The 15,035-nt window shown below is 38.8% G+C and overlaps 1 pseudogene; it reads right to left on the bottom strand.

Annotated features, from left to right (window-relative positions):
- Nucleotides 1–11,312: 11,312 nt before the first annotated feature.
- Nucleotides 11,313–11,431, bottom strand: LOC118600967 (annotated as a pseudogene).
- Between the last annotated feature and the right edge of the window lie 3,604 nt (nt 11,432–15,035).

The raw sequence follows: 15,035 nt of genomic DNA, 5'->3' as shown, positions 1-15,035 counted from the left end.
TAAATAAGTTAAAAAATAACATGACTTGTGCTACAGAATCATGCCTCTCACCTTTTGGGTAAAAAATCAACCTGAAAGCAACAAACGAACAGGACAAACAGAGACTCATGGACATGGACAATAGACTAGTGGTTACCAGAGACTGGGGGGGGAAGGAGAGGGAGGAGGAAAATGAGGTAAAAGGGGTCAAATATGTGGTGACAGAAAGAAATCTAACTATGGGAGGTGAACACACAGAAGAAATGCACATATGCCTTACTGTTAAAATATACAACTGAAACTTACTGGTTTTCATTAACCAATAATTAATTAATTAATTTTAAAAAGATTGAATGAGACGAAGACACAACATTATTTGGGAAACATGAATTAGATGGTTGCGTAAAGGGCCTGGCCAGAATAGGCCCTCGTGAAATGTCAGCCTTCTTTCCTTTTTCACTACCCCTATGTTATCTTAGTATCTGAGTAAGCCAATCAAACACGTAGAAAATTCTGTTAATAAATAATGATCGGTCCAAGTCTTAAAAAACCTAACTCAAACTTTTAAGCACTAGAGAAATTCTCTAACTTTGGTCATGGAATCAGTCCTATAGGAGGCCTGACTATATTCTACCGAGCATTCTTTAATTGAATACACCAAAAATAGCTGTGTTTCCATATACCACATACCATACAGCCCATAAGAGTCATGCATATGTATTAGTTTAAATGCCACAGGAAAGATTTTCACAGCTTTTTTTCTCAATTCGTTATGAAGATTCCCCCCTCCCCCCATTCTCTCTGAAGACATTAGTACTTCAAGGTGGCCTTGACCTGTTTCTTCTTTCTCCTCTTTCCTAACTGCTTTGGGCTCCCACTCTACCTTTCTCAGCCCTTCTGATCCCTCTTGGTTTACCTTCGCACTCGTCTTGGCCAGCCTCTGTTTCCTCCCTTCCTGATCTTTGTCTGTTTTTGCTTCCTCTTGGACTCTTCGAACTCCTTTCTGCTTGAACGTCTTTCCTCACCTTAGGTCTTGCCATGGCATTGCATTCTTAAATATTGTCTCCCCCAATTGGGAGCTGTACGACCTTTTGTTTGCAGAAATCATATCCATATTCATAAGTTGCTAAGCACATTTTATAATCAGAATTTGCTGTGAAACACATTAACCCCTCCTGCTGTTTCAGCTTGCCCAATAGAGGAAGCTGCAATTTCTTACTGTTTTGTTCCGGGAAATAAAAGCAGTGTTTGGTGAGTGAGAGTGCACACCAGCTCCAGCTGCAGAGAAGACACCAATAAACCACACTTCTGTTCACCTGCTGGTGCTTTCGTCTCCCCAGCATTTGCTCTGAGTACAGGTAAATAATAATAATGGAACTGCACACACACATATATTTCTCATCTGGAGGTTTCTCTCCTTATCCCCAAACACTTTCACTTCTGGAATCCAAGTCAAAACATCCAAGTCTATTCTCCAAGAACCGAAAAGGTTATTTGGCCAGAAAGGAGCTAGAGCTAAATTACTGGCTTTTCAAGAAAAGAAAAGAGGAGATGAGAATATCGTCTTTGTCTCAGCACGAGGTTATGTATTTGAGTCTCAAAATGACATTATTATATATCTAGATAAATACCTATATGTCTATACACACACACACACACACACACACACACACACAACAGAACCCCGATCTCTCTGTCTCCAACCCCAGGTACATCTCACAGCTGGTTCTCAAAAATAAATAAATAAATAAGATAATTTAAGCTCTTTGTGAAATCTTTGAGAAAAATCTCACTTTTTCTCAAGGTATCATAATGTTTTTATAGTTTGAGAAGTAAAGCATGGATTGAGAATTATGCTGGCCTAATTTTCAGGTCTGTCTCTGCCTCCATTAAATAAGCTTCTCTCTCAGGGGCTCCTCATTTCCTAAATCAAGGTGTTAGGAGGCTTCTTTGTGACTTCTTTGATCTGAGTGAATAAAGTTCTCATTTGCGGAGTGTTCACAACATGCCAGATACTCTACTAAGCACTCGTTTACATCTCTCATCCGCAACAAACTATTTTTGCGATAACAAAAGTGAGAGCTCACAATGTTATGTTAATCCAACCAGCAAGTAGAGGGAATGGGAACCCAGATCTGACCTGTCAAGGTAAGAACATCCAAACCTGTACAGAATTTTTATGAGTTTATTTGAGCCAAACTGATGGCATGCTAGGAAGCAAGATCTCAAATGCTCTGGAGAGTGATAGTTTTGCAGTTTCTTTTACACATTGGGAAGTAAGGCTGGAATGTAAAGAAGATTATAGAAAGGTACAGAATAGTTAACAGGATTATGTGCTTGCTTGAGGGTGGTTATGCCTTTGGGGGGGTCTGGAAAAGAGGATTACTTTGGGCATTTCAAGGTGTGTTAACTTTGATGCACAAGAACAATAAAAAAGGCTGGCTTAAAATCTTTCGCTAAAGAAGTTACAGGTCTATGATTCTGAACTACCCACCAAAACCTGCCCAGTTCAGAATTTATAATTAGGTCACCCTTTAAGGTTACTTTTGGTCACTGGTCACCCTTTAAGGTTACTTTTGGTCACTGACCTTGTGTGTACCCCCCCCCCACTTTTTCTTTTTGGTCCCTAGGACTCAAACTTTGACTTAACCACGATTCCAAATAGCATTTTAAATCTTCTTTCCAAAGGAGTGCGTATTTCTATTAAAATGTAAACAACAGCTACAGGTATGGTCTTACAAATGAAGGTAACCAGAGAACTGTCATTCTATTGATCTGTCTTCTATAATCACAATCCTCCAGAATGAAAGATATACACAGTCTACCTCCAAGGTCAAATCTAAGCTACCACTAAGGTTACTCATGATTGTGGTCCAGTCATCCGGCTACAGCTAGCGGATGAAGACAGTTTTATCTGCTTGGTTTTTGAACCTGTGGCTCCCAGGAATCTCAGGGGTATGCAGGGCTTCACTAATTAAGCCCTCCCACTGACTCTCTGTCTCACTGGCTATATGTCATTTTCGTTAGTTCTGTACACATCATGCTTATATTGCCACCAATACTGTACACTTTGGTAAAATCTCTCCTCTTCCTATCTCAGGCTGCTTTACAAACAGTAATTAATTAGACTTCATAACCCCCTGATGAGATTATTATGTATAAACACAGTCTCATGCATGGCCTGGGGAATTTTATCATCAGGAGTTGTAAGCTTAATTCACACCTCCACTGTGGACCTCAGGCTACCTCCATAAAGGTGAAAAGACAGAAGAGATGAAAAAGGGTGACATAATTTATATCACAAAACTCCTACTCCTGAGCTAAAATAGAAATGTTCTTGAAAGTACAAAATTCATTGGCAGCATAACAGTCACTCACAGAGCACCAGAGTTGGGGGATAGAAGATAAGGGTCTTCAAGCTGCCATGGACACCAAGTTCATTGCAGCAATATCATCAGGATGGCCCGGTGAAAGCCAGTTAACCCTCTAAGCCTCAAGTATTCCCCTGGAAACAGATAAATAAGTGTTCCCGTTTTATAGACTTCACTGAACAGTCTTTCAATCAAGTCAGACCATAAATAACAAAGTCTGTGAGGGCCTGTGAAGTGTTATAGAAGCATTAATAATTGCATACCAATATAATCTGAGCCCATGATGACCTACAGGACATAGAGATCATTTTAGTCCCATTTTCCACACACCTGTTGAATATCTAAGAATCCCTGCACAGCTCTTGGACACGGAAGGTGCAAAGAGGAATACAATTTATTTCCTGAAGGTTTTCTGCCTCATTGGGTCTATGCCAGGATACTATGGAGACAGACTTTAGAATTTTAGTCAGGATTGCTTGCAATCCTGTAATTATTCTCTATCTCTTGCTTTTCATGGACAGTGTAAACACAACTGCAATGTGAGGCTGAAATGGTCTGAATGTTTGTATCCCCAGAAAATTTGTATATTGAAATACTAACTCCCCAAAATAATGGTATTAGGAGATGGAGCCTTGCAAAGTGATTATGTCATGAAGGTGGAACCTCCATGGTTGGGATTAGTGCTCTTATCAAAGTCCCTTACGAGCTCCCTTGACCCGTGTGCCAGGTGAGAAGTGTATGATTCTGGAGAGGGCCTTCACCCACCCAATTTCTGTTATTTATAAGCTATGTAGTCTGTGATATTTTGTTATAGCAGCCCAAACAAACTAAGACAGTAATAAAACTTGCTCCTATGGCAAGGCTACATACTTTTCTGTAATATAGTTTAAGATCCTATTAGCATATTACAGGAAAGGGAAGCAATCTATATCCAAAATCTGTTATTTGTGGTTGGAATATAAGCAACTTTTCTTGCTTAGTAACATAGTACCTATATTGCTTACTTTAAATCTTTTTCATCAGATTTACGATATTTTAAACTCTACATACATAGTATTGTGCCAAAATATATTTTTACAATAGTCATAAATCTATGGACTTCAATTTCTGAAAGCAGTTTTGAGATCAATTTGATTTGTACAATGACCCTCCTTGTTACTCTGTTAAGAAGAAAGAAACAATTTCTCACAGACAAATTTGTTGTGAAATTATTTTATGGAAATTTGAAGTCCTCTGATTTCTTTCCTCACTGTCAACAAAATAATTATTTAAGAATTAATTTAAGAAGTATTTATTGAACATTGCTATTGAAAGTACAATATGGCACACACATTTGACAAAAAATTGGCAGTATCTTATAAAGATAAAAATATATACTTACTACATGATTCAAAATTCCCCCAATAGAAAATACCTTTTTACAAAAAAGAAATAAAAATATGTTTTTCTAAAAAAGACTTATACAGGAATGTTCATACAGCTTTATTTAAAATAGTCCAAAACTGGAATAATGTGCAATACCAGGTGAATGGATGAACAAAATGTGGTATATCTATAGCATGGAATAATAATCAGCAAGAAAAAGAAACTATAAGCACACACAGGCCATGAGTGCTATGGCTGATATCATGTATTAACTTGACTGGGTCACAAAGTGCCCAGTTATCTGGTTAAACATTAGTTTTGGAGATGTATGTAAGCATGTTTCCGGATGACATTAACATTTGAGTTGGTGGATTGAATAAAGCATGTTGACCCCCCATTTTGGACTGAATAAAGCAGATTGCCCCCCTAGTTTGGAAGAAGGTTAAATTTGTCCTCTGCCTCACAACTTGAGCTAGGACATTAATCTTCTCTTGCTCTCAGTCCCTCTAGTCTCAGGCCTTCAGACTGAGACTGGAATGTAGACCTTTGTCTCTCTGGCCATCAGGCCTTTGAATCACACCCCTACCTTTTCTGGATCTCCAGCTCGTAGACACTAGATCATGGGACTTCTCAGCCTTCATAATTACATGCTTCAATACCTTATAAAAAGTCTCAGTCACCCTCTCTCTCTGTCTTTCTCCTTCTCACACACACATACATATACATATATATGTATAGAGATAGATGATGATAGATAGATGATAGATATGTTCTATATATAATCTATCTATCTATCATCTATCTATCTATCTATCATCTATCTATCTAATCTATTATCTATCTATCATCTGTCATCTATTGGTTCTATTTTTTCTGAAGAACCCTGAACAAAGGAAGCCTGACATAGGAGTATATTGTGTATTATTACATGTACATGAAGTTTTAGAATAGACAAATTAATCTATTATAATAGAAATCATGTTAGTGGTTGCCTGGAGTAGAGTGTGAGGAATTGACTAGGAAAGGACACAGTGGAACTTTGGCAATGATGGGCATGTGCTATAATTTGATTAAGGTAGTAGTCAGAGGTATATATACATTTGTTAAAGTGCATTGAATTGTATACTTAACATAGGCACATTTGTCTTATTGCTTTAAATAATGCCTCAGTCAAATGGGTTTTAAAAGTGCATAAAAGATTTTTATCACGTTAAAAGTTGTCAACAATATTGCTTTCTTTCCTCAGTCTTGATCACAAACCTATTCATTAGAAGAAATCTAAAACTGAAAGGCCCCTTTCAGTTGAGAGTTTCCATGCTCCTAACAATCCATCTGAAATTCTAAACATATCAGACTCCATATGGAAATGCTCAGGGTCTTTTTTGTTTGTTTGTTTTGTTGTTATTTTTTTGGATAAAGAATAAACTGACAGCACCCTCTCTGATCTGTCAAACCAAAATTGTCTGTAACACATGGCACTAACTTTGGGAACTCAATCAAGCCTTTATAGGAATATATGAGCATATTCAAAGTTATGTTTCTGAGAAAATATATATATCGATTCTACCTATTAGTACCTGCTGTTCAGGTAGACTTAACTCAAGGGAAGATGAAAATATCCAGGTCTTAAACTTTCCCAAGAGAATGTCATCCTTCATTGTTCTTTCTTCCAAATGGTACCTGAAGGAAAGTTCTCATTTCAATGTCTGGGATGCTGTATAAGCCTCAGCTCTGGATAACAAGTAAAATTTATTGAGTGCTTACTCTGTACCAGGCACTGTACTAATAACTACTTCCTGAGCATTACCTAATGTACTTCTCAGAACAACCTGAGTTAAAATGATCTTATTCCTTTTGTGAATGATTAAAGTCACTAGTGAAAGGCCACACAGGTGACACAGTTATGGCAAACCTGGATTCCCATCCGAGGGGAATGGTGACAAGCCATGTGTGTTAACCATGGAGCACCATTACCTCCTCGATGACATAGTGTCTGCCAAAAGCAGGCTTACGACTTCTGGTTTTGAAGGCAGCTAATATGACTAAGTCACATCATCCAAATAAAACTGCACAGAACATATGATTTCAGGTCACTGGCAGAAGCATCATTTCTGTGATTCTTCTTCTGCTATATCCTTGGATTTGTAGTAGGCCAAGGTCAGAAGTCTTCATTTGAACCACGTTTATGCTTTTTTGTAATATATAAAACTATATCAGGATGTAGGATCAGCTTTGCAGTATGTGGGAATCAGTACAAAATAGGTGAGACTTGGTCAGGTACAAGAAAGTCAGTCTCCACTTCCCACGGATCCACTGCCCCAACCCATGGCAGGTGGGCAGCACCCAAGGGATTTCAATCTCTTATCACAACAGGAGTGTGATAAGTACCTGAATCAAAGGTAGAAAAGAGGCTGCTGCCCAGTCGCCCCCTGAATGAATCATGGTGATGTCAATCAGGGCAAGACACCCCCAGTCTTGTGCCATACCAAGATGCCACCAGGGACAGGCCTAACCCAGTCTCATCCAGGCCCCCACTGGGAACAAGGATAATGATGAAACATGTCCTTTGCTCCACCAGTGTAATCTGGTCACTACTCTGAAGGAGGGCGGCAGTGGCTGTGAGGCGGAAGTGGAGAATTGGGGTCTGGACAGTGGGTGGAGAATGGAATCTGTGAACACGTCTCAAGAAAGTGGAACCACACATGAGCAGCGACTCTAAGCCCTCAGCACATGCTCCAATGTCCCATCAGAGTTCCCTTACAAAACGCAGATTCAAAGATAAAGTTATCAAGAATTTCAAGACAGCAACAACAGAGCATTAAGCTCCATCCCTGGGATCCTTCTCAGCAGGAGGCTCAGCATTGGTCACACACCCGTGAAGCCAGGCCTGGCTGAAGACAGTGTATGTGATGGTTAGGAGCATGGATCTGGGGATAAGACTGCCTAGTTTAGAATCCTATTCCCCTGTTGAATAGCTATGTGACTTCTGGCCATTTATGTAAGCATATTATGCCTTAGTTATCCTCTCTTTAAAATAGTGTAAATTATTGTAAAATTATTGTAAATTATTGTAAAAATTCAATGTATAAATGACTTAAGCACTTAGGATGTAGTACCTGTCACATAGTAAAATTTACATGTTAGCTATTTGCTTATTATTTATCCAAATTGCACACATAAATGTCCCAAAGCCCTTGTATGCATGTCTCTGACCACATCTATTTTAACACTAATTCACTGATGTGACTTAGAACAAGTATGCCTGTTTAGTAATCTTCTGCTGCATGTTTTATTATTGAATAGATGGTTTCAAAACAATATCATAAAACAATTTGTAAAAAGGAAAAAAACTCTTTAAGTGTACACCCATACATAATTATTTCAATTTCTGCATATGAGATTCCAGCACTTGCCAATATGCATGCATATTTTTACAATGCTACAATCGTACTGTATATATCATTTTATATTTTTTTCACTCTGCATTAAATTGTAAGCATTTGTTCGTGATGCTACATTGTCATAATTATCATCGTAACGGTTGCATAATACCCTATTATGTTAATACATCATAATTTACTATAAATGATTCCCCTATTGATGGACATTTAAGTTGTTCCATTTTTTTTTGACAATTATAGCTAATGCTAATAGTGATGAGCACTTAGCTTTAACCTTTTGTCGAATTATTTTCTTAAGATTCTCTTCCAGGAGGGAGATTGCTGGGGCAAAGAGAATAAATACATGTAGGATTCTCTCTAAAAATTGAACCATTATTTTCCAAAAGGGTACTAGTAGTAGCAGCAGCAGCAGCAGCAGCACCAACCAGTAGTAGTAGTAGTAGTAGTAGTAGTAGTAGTAGTAGTAGTAGTAGTAGTAGCAGCAGCAGCAGTAGTAGTAGCAATAGCAGCAACAAAGGACAATCTACAGATTCTGTGTTAAACTCTCAGCACATATTATATCATTCCATACTTTCTATAGCCCTAGGAATGATCATTCATTTTACATATAAGGGAACGGAAGCACAAGGAAGTTAAGTAACTGGTCCAAGTCCAAATATTTAGTGAGTGGAAAAGCTAGGAAAGGAACTAACTAGTCTAGTCTGATTTCGAAGCCTGTTAATTAAACCAGGCACTTAAACACGATCCTTTACTTCCTGCTGTTGATGTGGCCAGGATCTTATAAATTTTCAAATATTTTCCCTTTGGACTCTTCATAGAGATTCTCCCTAGTATCAGCTCACAATGAATGTTTGCTCCTTTGAAATGCTTTCTCGTCCTATTATGTAATATCAGAAAGAAATGGTGATTGTTTACTTTCGTACACTTATTCTGCCTCTTGCCTTTCTTTCCTTTCCCTCATCTGTCTTTCTTCCCTTTCTTTTATGCTGTCTCTTCTTTATTCCTTCTGTCTTTCTTCTCTTCCTCCTTACCACATATTTGGATTATCTTTTATGTGCTAGGTTTTACTAGAAGCTGATATGGAATTTTTATTCTCAAGCAATTGGGCCAAATGTTAATAAAAATTTTCATCTACTTTGCATTTTTATTTTGTAACTTATTTTGAATGCTGTTAAAATTTAATTGATAAAATCATATTTTTAAATATTATAAGCTAATTTAAAAAGTTATAGAAGTCTTAACTGTAATTTGCATCCACCTAGGAATTTTATTATTAAAAGAACATTTTCACAATATATGTCATATATCTTTTTCTAATAGATATATTTTGTTTCACGGAGTTCATATATTGTCCAAAGCATTTTTAATGTGGAGTTATTCTACTCCTGTTGTTTTTAATATAATTTCTATTACAGAAAGAGAATGTTTACATGGTTGTAAGCAAACATTTACTGAGTCTCTACTCTGTGACTTAAAAATAACTAAGAGGAAAAAAAAAAGATAGGAAATTAAGTTTAAAAAGAAGAAGAAGGAAACAAGACACAGAGAGAGAAATTGAACAGGTTGCAATAAGTCCTGAAGTGGTAAAATCATCTCACACCCAGCACATTCTATTACAGATGTTACAAGCACACCAGGGATGGTCTCCAAACATCCAACACATAATTCAGTGGTGAACTTTAGAACGAAGCCCACCTGAGAAATAACTTCCTAGATTACAATGCCCGTCTCTTGGGGCTTACACGTTCCTCTATCTTTCTCATTCTTTTCCCCTCTCACCTCTTTCCCTCTTAAGCCCCTTTCAATCTGAAGCAAAATGAAACATTCAAATACATTATTCAGTCTAGAAGAAAATGTCAGCTCTTTTTTCCCTCTCCCCATTTATTGTTTTCTCTGGTTTTCCTCTTGATCACTGCTGCAGACCCAAGTCTTGGTGGTTTTTGCCTGTGATATTTTGAAATAGAAAAGTTGCAAGGGTATATTTCCCTAAGCACAGGGGAGTTGAGTGGCTGAGAAGGCAAAAATCAGAGGTTTCTGATAGTGCCCTTTGGCCGTGGTTGTAATGGTGTGCCAAGGACACAGGACACAGATAAGAAATAGACCAAACCCATCTTTGCTCTTCTAGGACCCAGGTTACCCTCAGGGACCCTGACACCAAACTATCTTTAAAAAAAAAAAAAAAATCTTTGGAGTAGGCAAAACCCAAGAGACATTTATAGAGCAGTAATAATTTACATTCCAGTGATCTTGCACCAAAATTGGAAAATAACTTCAAGATTGTTTGTTTTTGTCTCTATAGTATCTACGTCTCATTTCTTCATCATGCTCTGGGGGCTTCATCCACAGAGCCATCTCTGCTGGATCATCTCTTTGAACACAGAGAGGTCCAGATAAACCTTGGCTGAGTGAACTACCATAGGGGGCCCAGTCAGGGAAAGAAATGGGATTCTTTCCCTCATCTTTTCAAAGGGGATCATACAACCCAGTAGGGCTTTATATAACAAATGGACTACTTAAGTGATACAGGTGGGGAGCCTTTTAAAAGTCTGAGTTATGACATTTACTGCAGCATCGCTTACAAAAGAAAGCTGAATAACAGATGATACCTTCTCAGTTACTATCAGTGAAGAACTGAGTAAGAGCATCCATTAAATGGAACAAATGTTTTAAAAGACAAGTTTATGTTGGCAGGCGTCGGGAGAGGCCCACATATTTTAAGGGGGGGTGGGGGCGGAATCATTCTCTATATACAATATATGGAATTAATGGCATGTTCAGATACGTTTGTGTATCTGGAAGGATGTGCTGGAGTAGCTAACTTGTGGGAGTTCTCATTACGGGGCTAATGTTTATTATTTCATCGAATCCTCATGACCTGAGAGATAGGTCATGACATTAAGTCCCAACTTTTCACTTGAGGAAACTGACATCCAGAGAGGCTGAGTCACTTTCCCAAAGTCACGCAGGTTGGAAGCGGAGGAACTGGGACACAAACCCAAGTACAAAGGAGCCAGAGCAGTGCTGCTAATCACCCAAGGGCTGCTCCCCAACCAGTGGGATCCCCGGGGGTGGAGTCGGTAAAGAGCTTTCACCTTCTATTTTATAGACTTCCATGTCGTTTCATTTATTTTTGCTTTAAACAAGTATTGTCTTTACCATAAAAATAATTTGTATTTTAAGGTCTTTTTTTTTTTAACACCTACAGTACCTGGTCTTCCTAGGTGGTCTCCCACCTAAGTACTAACCAGGCCCGACCCTGCTTAGCTTCTGAGATCAGACGAGATCGGGCATGTTCAGGGTGGCGTGGCCATAGACATAATTTGTATTTTGAAAAATTGAAAAGTAGATGCAAAATGCTTTAGGGTTTACTGTAAGTCATTTTGAGCTAAGTCTTAGTCTGAACATAAAAAGAAAATATTTACAATTTCGATGGCCGGATGAGTGAGAAAAAGAAGGTCAAGGTGAAGGTAAAGGAGGAGGTGGAAGAGAAGGAAGGAGTAAGAGGCGGGGGAAACTCCTTGGCTTTCCGTATGGCCATAGGGCTTCAAAGAAGGTTAAGAGGGCCCTAAAATAATAACGGCGATATCAAAGCACTAGTTCACATTACCAGACTAGAACCACCTTTCTCATAGTATTTCTTTTTAAATCTCACTAAATCTAATCTCTTTCCTTCCCTCTTGCCACATGCCTTTTGCTACTCCACGTGACATACCCCCATGGCCTGTTCTGTCACATCTGTGCAGTCCAGTTAAATTCAAGGCAAAAACTGGACATTTAGTTATTTGTACAGTTCATCAATACAAGACTTAATTGCATAATAACTGGTTTCTATTATTTTTCTAATTGAATGAGGCAACCTTGTGTGTAATGTTGGACAGGAATCGATCCGCTCCACAGTTTTGCCCAAAGGAAGAAGGCAAGAAAGTCGTGCTAAGGTTCAGGCCAGACAGAGAAAAGGAGACCCATGCCCAGGGCCCCTGCGGTCTCAGGGCGGGGGCCCTTCTGTGCAGTGCCCAGGCTGGCCCAGCTGATCGCGCCATCACCTCATGGCACTGAGATGCCAGGGTGAAGGCATAAGCCTAGCACACAGTGGGAACTCTGTCCTTGGAATGTACCGCTGAGCATGCGCCTGGCACCTGGGTAACACGGTTCAGTGAAGCTAGTTGAGTTATTCATCCACGGGCACACCACTTCCTTGAATGTTTATGAGTAAAATGGGCCTTCATATATTAAATGGGCCTAATTGCCCACCTTTCCAGGGATGTCATGAGTATACAAGTATAACACATGTATATGTAATGCTTCTACAAATGATAGGCAGAAAATATTCATGCTCCTCATCTTTCTTTCGAACTCTGATGCCCAAGCTTTGCCAATGCTTTTCCCCCTACCGATAGAACTTTTCACTTTTTAAAAGAAAAAATACTAATTTTCTTCTTTAATGTATGATTTAGAGCTCAAATTTTTGAAACGTTTCTTGTCTAAATCCAAACACTGACTTAGATTCCGTCATGTAGCCTCCCCTAGACTCAATCCCCCAACATGCAAAGTGAGATGACTGGGTCTCTTTTAATATTAAAATCCCTTAATTCCACATGTTATTATTTCTCTCTTCCCCTCCTCCTTCTCTTCCTGCTTCTTTTCCCCTCTCTGCCTCACAGTCTCCTGGCAAATAGAATTCAAACCAAAAATCAGATTCAGGTGTTTACTTGCATTGCTCAAAAACGAAAGACTGAATTGTTCAAGTATAGGTTCCCCTTTTCTGATTAAATCAGTCAGTTCTGCGTCTTCCTCCTTTCTCCCTCTGGCTTTCCCTCTATTTTTAGATAGACAGTCTGAAAAGTCTTAATATATCAATGACATTTATAACACATGTTAATATCTACAGCGTCAATGCTCTATTTGTAGAAATGACTGCTGATGGAACGCTTTTATCATATCAGTGACTTTTATTATAAATAGGATGAAACTGCACATTCTTTGGGGGAAATTTAAGTAATAATAATAAACTATTCTCCGCCCCGGTTTGTCCAACCATCGGCTGCAAGTACCAGGTTTTACTTTTTTAGTTGCACTTTTTATAAATTGCTCTTTGCAACTTCAGGGCGAGGAATAGATGACAGCAGGTTCTTGTGGGAGAATGCATTAGGGAGGTAAGTGCAGACCCCTGGGGATCCATTGCATAATCTTCGTAGCTTCTCAGGCTCCCTGTTGGGGCCTGGTACCACAGACCTCTGAGGCCGGCCAGTGCCGTGGGCTTTATATAAAATGTATAACCCCCATCTCTGCATCTCCACATTTTGTCTATCATTAAAGTGCATTTCAGAATTATGTGAGTTATACATTAAGAACATCTGTTTGGGGAGCACGCAGACATGAGCTGGAGTGTGGCTCTGTCCCTTACCATTTGCGTGATTTGGACAAATCACTCAACCTCTCTGAGCTTCGTTTTCTTCATCTATAGAAAGTGAGAAATCAACGCAGCTACTTCAGAGATAGTGTGAGGATACAAGAGGGTGTATGTAAAACATTTACCACATATTAAGAGTTTCAAGAGTAGTAGCTTTTATTTTTATTATTACCTCATTCGTGAAGAATTTTTTTTTTTACTCTGCAACTCTATGCCAACTTTCTATTCGTCTGACTTTCCAGTGAACTGTAGCTAAACATCATTTGTCACTTTCTGATTGCTGGACTCTATCATGTCCTCTCCCAGACTGACACCCCAACAAGCACATATGCAACTTACACTATGACCATATAGAATTTTATGTTCACTGTCAAACATGCCAAGATTTTGCAAGCCTTAATGATTTGCCTTGCTATGCCCTCTGCCTACCTGTCTTCCTTCCCCACCTTAGCTCATTCTCCAAACTTATTTTAGATTTCACTTAATCTAGGAAAGTCCTTGCTTGTCCGATCTGAGTTTAATCTTTCTCCTTGTGGTCCCATATAGTCTTCTATTAGCTCTGTCATAGCTTTTGCCAATTATCAGTGTAATTAACTATGTCATCCCTCAGACCATGGGTTCATGGAAGACAGATAGTCTGTCTCATTTGCCTTTGTATCTGCATGTCCTAGCACATAGGACAATAAATAGGTATTGATCAACTAATTTCTGTGCATTTCTGATCCCTCCTGATTGATAGATTTTTAATTCTTCTTGTTTGTGGATTATTACTTGTTTTGTTTGTTTGTTTGTTTGTTTGTTTGTTGCTGGTCTCCACTATCTCTAGTACAAGTCTTTATTTATTTAACAAACATTCTTGGATGTTTATCCTCTGCTTGGACCTAATATAGATGATGAGATATGGTGATAATAATGTAGAAGAAGCAATACCTCAGGTCCTTCTGTCTGATTCCATTCATGACTGGGGCACTCGGCAAGGAAGAAAGAGTTATGTAACTTATGGAAGAAGAGGTCACATTTCCCTAGGAGGCAAGATTACCATGCCTGAAGTGCCGGATCCCATACTTCTCATGTACTTACTCAGACAAAGAGTAAGTGGGTTATTTGGGGCAGACGAGTCTTCTCTCTCTGTTTTTCCTTCTGTTCTCTGTGTGAAATTGATAAACAGAGCCACTTGCAGCTTCTCAGACCTGACCATGTTGTTGCCCATCCCCCATTTCATTTCCTTCTAGCAAACATAGAAAATCATAAGATTAAAGATATCGGGCGAGGGGAGGTTGCACAATAAGAGGAATTAAGGGCCCTATTTAGACCTTAAACCAATGTCACATGTTACAATCCAGTGTTCACTTAGAGTATTGTACTGCAATATCAGATATGTGGACAATTATTAATAATTTCTAGTCCTGCTGTGTTACCACGACTTGTTTATCTAGGAGCTCCTCGGGGCCCCATGAGAGTGGAAGTGATCAACACAACAGAAATCAAGCATCTCTAGATGTCTGATCC

The sequence above is a fragment of the Rousettus aegyptiacus genome, unplaced genomic scaffold, assembly GCF_014176215.1.
Source record: "Rousettus aegyptiacus isolate mRouAeg1 unplaced genomic scaffold, mRouAeg1.p scaffold_m13_p_3, whole genome shotgun sequence".
Lineage (NCBI taxonomy): Eukaryota > Metazoa > Chordata > Mammalia > Chiroptera > Pteropodidae > Rousettus > Rousettus aegyptiacus.
The sequence above is the reverse complement of the archived record's forward strand: the minus strand, read 5'-3'. Positions and strand labels throughout refer to the sequence as shown.